This window comes from Rhineura floridana, chromosome 9, assembly GCF_030035675.1.
Source record: "Rhineura floridana isolate rRhiFlo1 chromosome 9, rRhiFlo1.hap2, whole genome shotgun sequence".
Lineage (NCBI taxonomy): Eukaryota > Metazoa > Chordata > Lepidosauria > Squamata > Rhineuridae > Rhineura > Rhineura floridana.
Genome location: NC_084488.1, coordinates 57747578 through 57763331, shown reverse-complemented (window position 1 = coordinate 57763331; position 15754 = coordinate 57747578).

The following is a 15754-nucleotide window of genomic DNA, read 5'->3' as shown; positions in this document are numbered from 1 at the left end:
ATAATTAATTCAAAATCCAATTAATTAAACACTACTTGATTGCTATATCAAGTAAGGGGTGGGGGAAACGCTGCAAATATAAAGTATAAACCAAACTGGGGATAACACCAAAAGGCGGGAAATTCAAACAAACACAAATGGCTGGAGGCAAGCAAGGAAAAGCCTCCCACGCCGCCTCACAGCTGATCCAGCCTCACAGCTGTTCAGCGGAATAATAGAACGGAGGGAAGAGGGGGGGGTTTATAACACAATAACAAATAAATAAAAATATATATATCAACAATCGAAATATATATATATCTAAGAACCAAAGAGCACTGAAACTAACTAACAAGGCACACAAACGCAAGGAACTTTAACCATTTAAAGACAAACCGGAAGAAAAGGGGGGTGCAAAACAAACGGAATCAAAATTTGTATATATAACCAAGGAAATACCCCAACCAGGAACGTCGCCACCCACAAACACCTTAAGAAAAAACAAGCTGGGCTCTACACAAGCAACAAACGCTTTAAAGCGCCGGCAATACAAAGGAAAACAGCCGGCAAGCAGGCGAGAAGCCACAGGGCGCGTGGGCGGACGCCCGCAGCCCAGCTGCTCGTCGGGGCTCAAAACAACAACAGAGAATGATGAAGAGCAACGGGACCGGGAGGAAAGAGCAGAGAAGGGTAAACGAGGTATTTAGCAAGGAAACGATCACCAACAGAACGCTGAAAGAGCCCCTGCAAGCGTGAACCAGCAGTAAGTGCCGCAAGGCAAAAAAGGCGTGCACTTAAGGAGGAGCAGGCTATATATAGCTGCTCAAAACCCTTGCCCAATTGGTCAAGGTGCACCACCTGACCTATTACACAATTTTCTGGAACCTTCCCGAGCCTTCCCAATAATAGGGTGTAGGCAAATCCGCCCCAGCCAAATGGGCAGGAACGTTATTTTGCCCATTTGTGAATTTCTCTGCTTTTTAATCTGGGAGGTAAGACATGGGATTAATTTAAATTTCTTAAATAAATTAAAAATCGGCCAGGCTTTTAAAAAAACTTTTAAACTGCAGAAGATGAAGGTCAGAGTATGGGGCAAGGTCAGTAATAGGATTACAGGTACTTTGTGAACATGGCTGATTTTTAATTAAGTTCAACAAATTATGAGAACTCTGACAGAAAAAAGTCCAACAGGGGCCTGGATTTTTTCACTCTCTTTTTACACTTTGAACTTTTGATTCTCTCTGACACCATGAAAATAGAGAGTGTTGTTAAGCAAGCGTTTCTGAGTTCAGGACTATAAGTTTTGTAAGATTTTGTTTTGAAATGAGTTTATGGGAAGCATCAGAATGGCATGGGGGTATTTTCAATTTAACATTGCAGAATGCGAAAAATCCATGCTGACTAGTGGCTGTATAATTTAGTTTTATTACTAATTGATCCCCCCCCAACCGTCCAGTGGAGAAAAGGTAGGGAAAAGTGATTTACCATACAATACTAGCCAAATCATCACAGGAAGACGTAGACCTTGAAAATGCTTATAAACTAATCTTATTTCAAGTTGGCAATGCCCCTTTAAAAGAGTGTCTGTATTCAGTGTGTGAGTTTGCTGATTGATGAATGTGTGCCTCACAGTTTGTTACTGTGCATATAAAATAGTTTTTGGAAGAAAATAATAATAAAATCTCTGTTGCAATGTGAGGTGGGACAGCACTCTGTGTTCCAACAGTCTCCTTGCTGACAGTTATGTCCACATCCTTTTAAAGTAAGAGATGTACTTTTTGCTAGAATTGTTGGTTCCTTTGCATGTCCTATATTTTAACACAGATATTCTTAGAACATTAAGCACCCTTTGCATTGTTTTTTGAACTAGCAACACTCTGCAGTCAGATTCCTGTTTTGCCATTTTTTTATAACATAACCTCTTCCCCACCAGCACCAAATGACTATGGATATAGGCCCACTTTAATCAAAATGTAGGTCTTATGTGATCATCCCTGGTGGTTAGACTATTTTTTCAGAAAATGTATCTCAAGGATACATGTAAAAAGTAATAGCCCTTATGACAGATTTTAAAATTATATCACTAATTATTTTTAGGCACATATGAAAAGCAAGCCCAAATAAGAGATTTCCTATCATGGTAGTTCTGGAAACGTATTTATGATATGAACCTAGGATATATAAAGAACAATACATTCCATGGTTCTGTGGGTCATAGTTCCACATAATGTCCCTGATCCAAAGTCTTGTGTACCCTCTGAGCACATGGATCTACTATACAGGTGGGCTTTTTCATTCACTTTATTGCAGAGGTATATTACATACCTATATTCTGATTCTATTAATGATTTTATCGGATGTATTAGACTTGTTAAATAATGCATGATATCCATACAATAATTACGAAAACACATACTCAAGACCAGACTGAGTAACTGTGACAATATCATGTTCAAATGCTCAGGAGAATAAAAATGTTTTAACCTGGTACTGAAATGATTGTAAAGTTGGTGCCAGGCATGCTTCCCTGGAGAGAGTGTTCCAAAGACAGAGGCCTATAACAGAGAAGAAGTCCAGGAGCACACCCAAACTGCGAACCTGTGTCTTCAGGGGGAGTGCAACCCTGTCCAGCACCGGCTGAATCCCTATTCCCTTACGACTGATCAGGAGCACCTCTGTCTTGTCTGGATTGAGCTTCAATTTGCTCACCCTCATCCAATCCACCACTGATGTCAGACACTGGTTTAGAACCGAGACAGCTTCCTTGGAGTTAGGTGGAAAGGAGAAATGGGTGTCATCTGCATACTGATGGCACCGAATCCTGAACCCCTGTAAAACCCCTCCCAGTGGTTTCATGTAGATGTTAAATAGCATGGGGGACAAAACTGAACCCTGGGGGACCCCACAGGCCAATGGCCAAGGAGTTGAACAGGAATCCCCCAGCACCACCTTCTGGGTTCTCCCCTCCAGGAAGGAACGGAGCCACCGTAAAATGATGCCCCCAAGTCGCATCTCAGCAAGGAGTCCCAGAAGGATACCATGGTTGATGGTATCGAAACCCACTGAGAGATCCAGCAGAACCAACAGGGACACACTCCCCCTGTCCAGTTCTCTGCGTAGGTCATTTACCAAGGCGACCAATGCCGCCTCCGTCCCATAACCAGGCCTGAAACCAGACTGAAATGGATCCAGATAATCCATTTCATCCAGGAATCCCTGGAGCTGGGAGGCCACCACACACTCTATCACCTTGGCCAAAAATGGGACATTGGACACTGGCTGGAATCAGAGGCTGGAAGGGGACTCATAGGAATTATCCATCTCAACCCCCCAAACTCACAACAATATATTAGACAGCCTCTGCTGTATGCTGTCCCATCCCAGCTCCCCCCCCCCATGGGATCCTCATAGTTTAAAAAGATGTCTGGAAGAGAACTGGACACATAACTTTAGAACACAAATTCTTCTCCACAAGATCCTGCAAATTGGAAGGGAGAAAGACCCATAACATTTTAAATAATGGAGGGGAAGGAACTCAACAATGATAGGTGGAAAAGGGAAGAATGGGCCATTTCTGGCAATTGGGGAACCGTTTAAACTGTGCCCCTCCAGATGTTGTTGGACTCCAACTCTCAGCTGTTCCTGGACTCCAACTCTCATCCATTCCAGCCAGTATAGCCAATGATCAAGATTGATGGGAGTTGGAGTCCAACAACATCTGGAGGGCCATCACTTCTCCATCACTACTTCAAACTCTTGGGGGAGGGAGAAGTTCTTTTGAAGTTTAAAAGACTGTGAGGCAAATCAGATGCACTCCTGGGGACAAATGCTACCTATGTATACTGCATTGCTTTTGGTGAACTACCCACATGGGTTAAAGTGTGCTGTCTATGGAAAACAATGCAATGTGGCGTAACAACATCAGCACTTTGACATAACATAATCTGAAGATGCCTTGTTGCTGGAAGACAACAAGGCTGCTTGGTGAGAATGTTTGGTGAGACTTCTTGTAAGAAGCCCCAGCTGGACAGAAGAGATGTTGGTAGGCTTCATGTGAGTATTCCTGCAATGAAAAACCTTTTGGGGATTGCCACATTACCACAAGGGTGAGATGTTATCCTGAAACCTTGTTTATGGACTCCTGCCTGTTTGGATGTACTGTATGTTGTTTTATGGGAGAGTGTGGAAGTAAATTTGTTGGCCATCATGTGGGGTGAGAATCCATAGTTGTGGGCATAAGTGAGAGCCACAGTGGGAGTGGCTGCATTACCCCAGGTGAGAGAAGGATGTTGAATGTTGAATGTTGAAGATCGAGTCTCAGAACCAAACCACTGGATTCAGGTGCATGATCAGGTGCATCATAGAGCTTTGTATGCTATTATTCCATTTTTGTATCAGTATCATTTCCTCTTCTGTTTAATTTCAGTTTTTAATTATGCTAGCTTAATTGTCATACTGTTTTATTTATTATTTATTTATTGTATTTGTATACCGCCCCATAGCCGAAGCTCTCTGGGCGGTTTACAGTAACTAAAAACATCAAAAACAGATATACAAGTTAAAACACATCTTTTAAAAACAATTTAAAACACACTTTAAAAAATTAAAAACAATTTTAAAAAACACATGCTAAAATGCCTGGGAAAAGAGGAAAGTCTTGACCAGGCGCCGAAAAGATAACACTGATGGCACCAGGCACACCTCGTTAAGAAGATCATTCCATAATTTGGGGGGCACCACTGAGAAGACCCTCTCCGTGTTGCCACCCTCCGAGCTTCCCTTGGAGTAGGCACCTGGAGGAGGGCCTTAGATGTTGAACGTAGTGTATGGGTGGGTTTGTATTGGGAGAGGCATTCCATCAGGTATTATGGTCGCAAGCCGTGTAAGGCTTTATAGGTTAAAACCAGCACCTTGAATCGAGCTTGGAAACATACAGGCAGCCAATGCAAGCGGGCCAGAATTGGTTTTATACGTTCGGACCGTCTGGTCCCTGTTACCAATCTGGCCGCTGCATTTTGCACAAGCTGCAGTTTCCGAACCATCTTCAAAGGCAGCCCCACATAGAGTGTATTGCAGTAATCTAACTTGGAGGTTACCAGAGCATGGACAACTGAAGCCAGGTTATCCCTGTCCAGATAGGGGCGCAGCTGGGCAACCAACCAAAGTTGGTAGAAGGCACTCTGTGCCACCGAGGCTACCTGAGCCTCAAGTGACAGAGATGGTTCTAGGAGAACCCCCAAGCTACGAACCTGCTCCTTCAGGGGAAGTGCAACCCCATCCAGGACAGGTTGGACATCCACCATCTGGTCAGTGTTTTACACAATACTGTTTAGTTTAAGCTGTTAATAGGTTTCCATATTTGATTTACACAATTTTGTATGGATTGGTTTTTTGGTACTTATTGATATTATTATAATTGTTTCTAATATGTTTTGAATTGTGAGTGTTCATTTGATATGTAGTGAGCCATTTTGGGCACAATTTTGTGGGAAAGTGGCATACAAATAAGTCGATAGTAATGATTCACCTGATGCAAAGTACAGAACTTTTTTGCAGGTCTGCACATTTGAAATAAAGATCTGTGAATTATTTCTTCACACACCCCAATTATATTTTTAGTTCTTAGACATTATGCAGGTTTTTATTCAAAATTTATTGACTTTTACAGGCATGCATAGTAGTTATTATGCCAGCAATAACTCATAGCTTTTCTTACAAAGACTTAACATCCAGATTTCTCATTTCCCTGATGGCTAATATAGACTTTACAATACTTTTTTAAATAAATGACTGAAAACCACTTTATAAATCACAATTATTTTTGAGGAAATCCATTTTTTAAAAAGTGTGCATGCTTGAGTAAAATGGCTTATGAAAACACAGAGAGAATGCAGATGATGAAAAGTTTGCATGAATGAACCTTTTGACAAACTAATGTTTTTTTCTATTCTTTCACACAGCTGTGTTGCAATTGTTCTTGGTTTTGGTACATCTAATATTAAAAATCGGCAAAAAGGCTGCATGGCTTGATATTCATTTTATTTTTCCAAGCAGGTATTAGAAGAACAAAGCACTAGGAAGTCCTGCATTACTAAAAATGCTAAGCAAGTTATTAGGAAATAGGATCTTATGTTTTCTTCCCGATGCTGGGATATTAAACTATAATATCCACTCTACAAAACCCTGTAGCATGGTTGTGTCCTAGAGCTTACATCCACATACCCTGTATACAACACATGTATTAATTTAACAACTGTTATGAACTTTTAAAGCACAGATCAATGTTGGCTTTCTGAACCAATTTCTCTCTACTAGACCTATTAAATTTTTTAATATGGTTATATTTTTAAAATGGTTGAAGTTCAATACCTTACCCCTGCCTTTTAATTATATTTTGAAGATTTTTGTTCAGGTGTTCAGGCTAGCCTAAAGCAATGTGTAACAGTTTTTATGGTTATTATTCGAATAATTCAGTCTGGGAAATGAGAACATTTCCACTTTCCACTTAGTTATAGTGGTTAAAATTTAACCCCTTGACTGTCTTGCAATTTTTCATTTTGGGATTCTACCATTAGTTTTGGTGAGATATACTTACATATTAAAAACAACATTTTTAATGGTATAACTTGTTCTTGTCTCTGTTTGAAGACTAATAGGAAATGATGTTTTATCAAAAGTTGATATTCCGTTTGAGCTCTCTAGATTATTTTATTATTTCAATTTCTAGCCCACTCTTCATTAAATTGTTGTAACCTGCCCTGGGACATTATGGTGATGGGCATGTGAGAAATCTTATATTAGCAGAACAACATCTTTATTGCCGGCCCATAGGCCATCGCAACATACATACATACAACAACAAAATGTTAAAATGCAGAAGGACATCTGTTATAATATAATCTTATAATGATAAAACTTAGTATAAAAGTCTGTCATAAAATTAATGTCAGACAATAATTAAAATAGGTATACTCCTAAATTGAGTGAGTATTTAAATATTTAACACTCAGTTTTTGTGCCGCGATGGCATAGAGTGCCACATGGTATGATGTCCAATAATCATTATCAGCTAAAAGAAAAGCAATAAACTGATCATCTGAGCCGGGGCCAAGGCGATTGATTAATATGTCAAGGAACTTAGTTCTAGGATGTATATATATCGGGCATTCAAAAAGGTAGTGAGGAAGATCTTCCACTTTTCCAGTGTGGCAAATGCATAGATGCTGATCATACTGGGAATTTTGATAACGGCCGGTTAGCATAGCGTTTGACATAGTTTGAAATCTCAATGCTGTTAAAGCATAACGTAGCTGAAGTGGGAATTGACACGTTAGGTAATTTGCCCTTTTGTGGTCGTGTTTAAAAAGGCAATACCACTTAGAAAATTTGGAATTTAAGATTGTCATACTGTCAATCCACTCGCTATGTCTCGCTATACGGTCTTTGATGTTATACCTATGTAGAGCAGATATTGAGTGTGTCAATATGTGGTAATGTGAATAGATCAACTGAAATTTTTGAATCCAGTAGGAATCATTTAATACCACTTCAAAACAACTCCTTGCCAAGGTCCTTGAAGGCGAATGTGCCAGAGTTGCCCAGTATCGTAATAGGAATAGATGTATTCGAGCCAGAACTGGAAGTGAGCCAGTTTCGGCTCTCAAAAATGCAGCAGGTGTGCCGGGGGGTAGATGTGAAAGGCGTCTGAAAAAAGTTATTTTGAAAAACTTCTAACGAGGAAAGTAAATGACTTGACCATCCCCAGACTGCCGCCCTGTAAATGATTTGTGGTAAGATCTTACTTTGATAGATTTTTAGGGCGGGAGCCACCAAATATCCCCCTGCCGTCCTGTAAAATTTGAGTAGTGTCCCTATCGCACTAGCTGACGTCAGTTTGATAGCAGAGATATGGCTCTTCCAGGCTAGGGTGTCTTGGAAGTGAATTCCCAGATATTTAAATGAATGGCATTGCTCTATCGGCTGAGTTCCAATGGACCATTTATGTTTTCTAAAGTTTTTGCTGAAAACCATTATCTTTGTTTTCCTATAGTTGATTTGGAGGCCCTCATTTTTACAAAAAGAGTTTAAGTTTACCAAAAGCCTTCTCAGGCCAATAGGAGTGAGGGAAAGGAGGGTCATATTGTCCGCGTAAAGTAACGTGGAAATCTTCCTATTTCCTGCAGAAGGGGGAAAGAATTTTGGGCCTTGCAGTTCAGATATTATGTCGTTTAGATAGAGATTAAATAAAATGGGCGCTAATAGACAGCCTTGTTTGACTTCTTTCTTGACTGTTATCAGATCAGTCAAGTGATTGCCTACTCTAATTTTAAGAGTGTTGTTAGAGTGCATTTCTTTGATTAGGTAGAGAAGGCGTTTGTCAATGTTAGTTTGAGCCAACTTGGACCATAGACGATCTCTATCGATTGAGTCAAACACCACGGCTAAATCTACAAAAGCGGCGTAGAGGTGTTTAGTGGGGCCCATCACAGACTGTCTAGCAAGGACATAGAGAGTGGCACAGTGGTCTATGGTCGATTGGCCTTTCCGAAATCCTACTTGTTCAGGAAAAATAATCGAGTTTTCCACTTCCCATTCTTCCAGTTTTAAGAGAAGATACTTGCTGTATAACTTTGCCCCTATGTCCAGCAGACTGATGGGCCGATAGTTTTTTGTATCGTCCTTCTTCCCTTTTTTATAAATGGGTATAACTATACATTGTTTCCAGCCTTCTGGCATTATTCCTGTATTATTAATCTTTGTAAAAAGTTTAGCCAGAATAGGGACCCACCAGTCAGGGAAATCTAAAAAAAGTTCAGGGGGGAGCATATCTTATAAATAAATAAATAATCCCAGGACAGGTTACAATATAGACACAAAAACAATAAAATTGTACAAAATAATAAAACCATAAAAATAAATGTTCATTGAACAATTTCTGATTTTCAGATACTGTGCTCCTGACTGCTTTCTCAATATTTTCTTCTGACATGCCTGCCCCAAAGCAGGCAAGGACAGTCTTACTTACCATACTTCACTCAGATTATTCACATTTTTTCCAGAGCTTACTTTGCTTAATTGGATCAGTTATAACATGATTCCTACTCTTCTTTTTCAGTGACTTTCTTCTCCATCTCCTGGGTACATCTTGAATGGGCTACAATTTAAAGTGTCAATGCTATTACAGAAATCTTTCATTTGCTCTCAAGTGGCTGACCAGATGTTTAGAACATAAATGAGGTGAGAAAATTTCAGTGTTCAAGAGGTAGCTGACCTTTCTCTCTGACTACCCTCATGATCTCTTGTTTTTTAAGTACTTCTTTTAAACGAATATTAGGAGAAATTTAAAATGCATTTTATGAAAGCATTTAAAAACAAAGTGCTTTGCTTGCCTTTGACAAGAATCTACCTTTCACTAGTGGTGCATATATTTGCTGGAATGTCAATAAGGAGCATTTGAAAACAGCAGGCTTGCATGCCTTATGTTTGAATCCCAAATAGATCCCTCCCCCCAGCTGTTAGTGCTTCTCTGACTTTCAGAATAGCTCCCATACCTCCCTTAGTCCTAACTGGTGGTAATAATGCAGCAAGAGAAAATGTTGACTCATGCAAACTTTATGGATCAGTCAGCAGGACAAGCAGAATTCAAGAAACTCTGCACTGTATGCAAGTTCCAATGTTACAGGCCTAAAGATTGCAAGGAGGAATCTTACTCAAAGTCATCATCCACATTAACCTTGTATTATAGGAGATAACTACAGAGCACATTGTGTTGCATTTATATTTACAACTGCAGTTTCATTTGTGACATAAGTACCAATTTGTGGCAAAGGCAACAGAGGTTTGTGGCATTCCCAAACTAGAGTATGAGGATCTCTCGGTCTTGCTATGGTATTGGGTTAGCCTATGCTCTTGTGTTGTTTACTCTCTGACTTAATAAATCTACAGAGAAGTACTAGTCTAAGTGAGGTTGGAGGTAGTTAATTATCTTGGAAGCAGAGTTCTGGGCAGAGGTGGGAGAACAAATCTCTAATCAGTGGTGTTGTGGTAAATTCTGAAGTGCAGGAGCTTGGCAGCTCTCACAGCCACATCCCCAAGGAAAGTCCATAGGCACACTTCCAAGGACAGTCCAAAAATGTAGGCAGTTATATTGCAGCAGCACACAGCTTAACCTCCAGTTTATTAGGGTCAGCTGACAGAATCATGAGCTGCAAAGTAGTGGTTAGGCTGTTGGAATTGGCTGGCTTCATATCTCTGTTCAGCTATGTGTCATGATTGCCATCCTGTGCATAGTTTTCTGGGAGTTGTCATGAACCTGTCTGGACTGGACCTGGTTTATCCCAGGACTCAACTCCCAAACCCAGGGAATTGATCCTGGCAAAATATTTCCCCTTGTCAAGGCTGAGTAAACCACAGCAACCCTGTAAGATAAGTAGACTGCCACCACCCCTTAAACTGATGAACTACTCTGAGTCAAGGGAAAACCCAGAGCACCAGAAATAAACCTGCCAAGGATTCCAAAAGACAAGAGCCAAAAAAGCACTCCTTGTCTTGGAGCCTTAGGCAAATAACCAAATACATGGTAGTCTGTGGGCAAGTAGCCAAGGTACAGTAGGGCCCCGCTTTACGGCACTTCGCTTTAAGGCGCTTTGCTAATGCAGCGGTCTCAATTATATGCAATTAGACTAAAGCCCCACTCATGCAGCACTTGTTCTGCTTTTACGGCGGTTTTCAGGCATCACACGCCATTCTATTCAATGAGTTACGCTTTACAGCGTTTTTTGCTTTACAGCGGGGTGTCTGGAACATAACCCGCTGTATGAGTGGGGCCCTACTGTACCAGATTCGGAGCCACACTCCTCCTGCAATGAACACACATTGATAAATAAGAAGTAGCTTTATTAAATATAAGTGCAAAATTAAAAGCAGCAAATTGGTTCCTTAAAACCCACACCCAGAGGGGCCAGGTAAAATACAGAGAATTCAACAAAACAAGAAAACCAACTAACCTATTCTATACTTATGAAGAGGTATTGGCTGTATAGTCCCACATCTCCTCAGAGAGGCACAATTTGGGTAGCAGTTGGAAATGGAACCCATATAGGTAACCACCTATAGGGAAGATGGAACCCAGGGGAACAAAGGCTAAAGTTCCCAATCCTATTCTTATTGAAAAACCCTTAGTAACAGTCAAGAATTAATTAGCCAATCAGGGGGCTTTCTCATGATGTAATTTTCTCTCACGTTTTCACACCTAATGGTCATGTCCTCCTAACAGCTTCCTTGTGTCCTTGAGTACCAGGCCCTTAGGTAATAAGCATGTGTTCTTGCTCAGGCCTCACTAATTAGCTTCAGCTGTGAAGCGAAACTGCAAAGTCATTGCTGTCACACAGAGGTCCCATTTTAGACAAGATGAAATACCACAGTTCTTTGCCACAGAGCCATTTCAAATTCAGGGTTTCTTGACAGGAGTAACTTCCACTGAACTCAGTGGTGCTTACTTCTGACTGCCAAGTTCAACTTGCAAAACGTATTGAGGTTTAACAAAAGATTTTCAGTCACTGATGGCTTCCAAGCTACACAGGAAGTGGATTGGACCGTGAAAGACCAACCCAAATTGTGTTTGCATTTTAACTGATTTGTAGGGCAATACAATATCTCCGAGAAAAGATCAGGCCTCCTGCTCCCCTGGTGCATTCACTATAGCTACCCAATTTCCCTTTAAATTTTTAAAGTTTGATAGAAATATTTGTTGGCTATAGGTATGTTGTTAAACTGCAAGATATTTTGCCTATTAGTGAAATTCTCTGCTTTTTAATCCGGGAGGTAAGACATGGGGTCCTGTGTAAGTTTGCTGAGAATGGATTGATCATTTGCATGCTTATTGAGTTCAGTGGGATTTACTCCCATGGAATCATGCTTAGGATAGGTAAAACTGACCATGGGGATGGAGGCCTGGAATGGGCAGGGGAGGAGGAGAGGGGAGGAGAGGACGAAGAGAGGAGGAAGGGAGGGGAGAAGGGAAGGAGAGGAAAAGCAGTTCTGATCATTTGCATGCTTGTTGAGTTCAATGGGATTTACTCCCATGCAATCATGGTAAGGATAGGGAGCAAGCTGACCATGGGGGAGGGGAGAGGAGAGGGAAGGAGGGGTTTGGAAGGGGATTGGGGAGGAGGAGGGAAGGGGCAACAGGGAGGGGACATGAGGGAGGAGGAGGGGAGGGCAGGTTTGATGATTTGCATGCTTTTTGAGTTGAGTGGGATTTACTCTCATGCAATCATGGCTAAGATAGGTAAAACTGACCGGGGGGAGGGGGAGGGGAGAATAGAGGGAAGCAGGAAGGGGGAGAGAGGAGCAGAAGGAGGGGGAAGGAGGGGATTGGAAGGGGAGGTGGAGGGGCGAAGCAAGGGGAAAGGAATGGGCAAAAGGGTGGTGATGGGAGGAAGGAAGATGGGAGGACAGGTTTGATCATTTGCATGCTTATTGAGTTCAATGGGATTTACTCCCTGCACTCATGCTTTGGATAGGTAAAACTGATCTATGGGGGAGGGGGAGAGGGGAGGGGGAGGAGGAAGAGGAGGAGGAGGAGGGGGAAGGAGGGGATTGGAAAGGGATTGGGGAGGGGAAGGGAGGGGTGAGGGAAGGGGGAGGAAAGGGGCAAGAGGGAGGGAATAGGAGGAAGGAAAGAGGGAGGGCAGGTTTGATCATTTGCATGCTTTTTGAGTTCAGTGGCATTTACTCCTGTGCAATCATGCTTAGGATAGGTGAAACTGACCTGGGAGAGGTGCAGGGAAGGAAGGGGAGATTGGATGGGTGGGCACTGGGCAGAGGGGAAGCCCATTTCCTTCCCAAAAGGAAAACATTGTGAACAGTATCATTCTTTTTCAGGGTTTCCCCACCTTTTTATTCTACAGTAGGCACATGTAGTCTCCCACCCAAATTTAAACCAAAGCCACATCCACACCAGACCTTTATTTCACTTTGGACAGGCATAGTTTCTCTTAAAGAATCCTGGGAAGTATAGTTAGTGAAGGGTGCTGAGAGTTGTTAGAAGACACCCTGTTCCCCTCACACAGCTTCAATCAGAGCGACTGTCTGTTAAACCACTCTGGCCACTGGAGCTCTGTCAGGGGAATAGGAGTCTCCTCTCAGCAACCCTTCACAAACTACACTTCCCAGGATTCTTTGGGGGAAGCCATGAATGTCTAAAGTAAAATAAAGGTCTGATGTGGGTGTGGCCCCCTGATTAGCCAAGCCAAGCAGCTGTGAGTCTGGCTTTTAGAACACTGACGAGTGGTTCTTTCTGAGTATGCCAGATATTATGATTGACTTCAGTGATAATTTTCTTAAATTAATTAAAAATCCGCCAGGCATTTTTTAAACTTTTAAACTGCAGAAGATGAAGTATGGGGCAATGTCAGTAATAGAATTACAGGCACTCTGTGGACATGGCTGATTTTTTATTAATTCAATAAATTATGAGACCACTGACAGCAAAAGTTCAACAGGGGTCTGGATTTGTTTCCCTCTTGTTTTGCATTTTGAACTCTCAGTTCTCTCTGACAGTTGTGTGTATTGCCATGAAAATTTACAGGGTTGTTAAGCAAGCGTTTCTGAGTTCAGGACTATAAGTTTTGTAAGGTTTTGCTTTGAAATGTGCTTATGGAAAGCATCAGAATGGCATGGGGGTATTTTCAATTTACCTTTGTGAAATGTTGTGGCTGTATAATAAGAGCTATAGGGCAGCCATCAGGTTGGGTGGGGTGGGGTGAGGCTGGCCTCCTGGCAGGGTGGTCACTGCCACTTACCGGGATGGTGTGTATGTGTGGGAATAGGGTAGGGTGGTGCTGGAGCCAGGGCAACTGAAGCACACTGGTGGGTGCTTGGTTGGCTCTGTCAGTGCACCTGCACCACCTGACTTTGCTGCTGCCATGCCCTGGTAAGTGACAGTGAAGCAGCTGCCAGGAGGCAGCTCCATGAAGCTGCCCTGTCTATTGTCCTTGAGAAGAGCCCTGCTGGATTAGACCAAAGACCTATCTAGTCCAGCATCCCATTTCCACCATGGCCAATCACATGCCTGTGGGAAGCCCACAAAATTGCAGTATTCAACAACATTTTTCAACCCTAATTTTAGCATTGATATTTGGGGCTTCCTTATTCCCTTGAATACAAATGAGGTTGCATGAGTTCAAACTGAGTGCTCTTGAGGCCAAAGGTGTAACATACATAGGATTTACTCTTTCTATAGATGCAATGATATATGAATAAAAGTGAAAGCTAGAAATAGGCAAATCTCATTTTAGTCTTGTCCTTGGGCAATTGATTATTTTATTTAAAGAAAAAGATTTTTTTCATTCTGATGCTTTAATGGATGCGTAATGGATTGTTCTGGCTGAGACAAAAATAGCCAGATTGCTTCTTCAGCTGTGACATTAGCAGTGTCTGCGAGATTATTTTCCCTGAGCATTATCTTGCCTGGCATTGCTAGTGATGGACTCCTTGTTCTATACCGAGGGCCTTTTATAGCTGCTGAGAAGCTGCTATTCCACTGTCAGCTGGAAGCAAAATTAAAATGGCACAGTCCACTTGGCACAAAACAGAGTACTGTTTTCCCCATTAAAATGCACAATGCTTGTTCATACAGCAAAGGGGGGAAATTCCTGTTTTCCAAAAGTAATGGGTGGAATGGGGCACTTCATGAGGATTAGTTTTTTAAAATTAAATATTAGGAGTGCGATTTCACTCACACATAAAAAAACCATCATCATCATCATCATCATCTTGGTAACAATGTTGTTACTGTTGTCCACTGGTAACTTCCAGGCTGGATTACTGTAATGCACTCTGTGTGGGGCTGCCCTTGAGGTTGGTCCAGAAGCTGCAGCTGGTGCAAAATGCGGTAGTGAGACTGCTCACTGGGGCAGGGTATCTATCACCAACATGTCAACCCGCTGCTGAAAGAATTGCACTGGCTGCCCATTTGCTACTGGGCCAAGTTCAAGGTTCTAGTTTTGGTGTACAAAGCCTTATACACATTGGGACCAGGATACCTGAAAGAATGTCTTACCCCTTATATACCCAGTCGATCACTGCGCTCTGCAGGTGAGGGCCTCCTGCAGATACCATCTTATCAGGAGGTTCGTTCTGCACAATATAGCAAACGGACCTTTAGTGTGGCAGCACCTACCCTGTGGAATTCCCTCCCCTTAAATATTAGACAGGCGCCATCTCTGTTATTTTTTCGGCACCTACTGAAGACCTTCCTCTTTCAACAAGCCTCTTAAGTTGAGACCTATCCCAGTCTGCCTCTGTGTGGGAATATGTTTTTAACCTTTTTAAAAAGATGTCTTGAAAGCATGTTTTTAAAGATGTTTAGTTTTAATGTATTTTAAAGTCTGTTTTTATATGTTTTAAAGTGTTTTTGGTGCTTTTGTTTGTCGCCCTAGGCTCCTGCTGGGAGGAAGGGTGGGATATAAATAAAACAAAATAAATAAATAACAATGAAACTGGAAAGAGAAGGTGAATCTGCAAGATCAGGAAAGGGGAACTTTTTTCAGAAGAAGGGCAGAGCTTGGAAAAGTTACTTTTTTGAACTACAACTCCCATCAGCCCAAGCCAGCATGGCCACTGGGTTGGGCTGATGGGAGTTGTAGTTCAAAAATTAACTTTTCCAAGCTCTGAACAAGGGCCACATCCCCTTCTGGACAGCCACCCAAGGGCCATATGCCCTTGTGAGTGGTGTGGCCTGGGAAGAGTTCCAAGAGCCAGATAGAGAGTC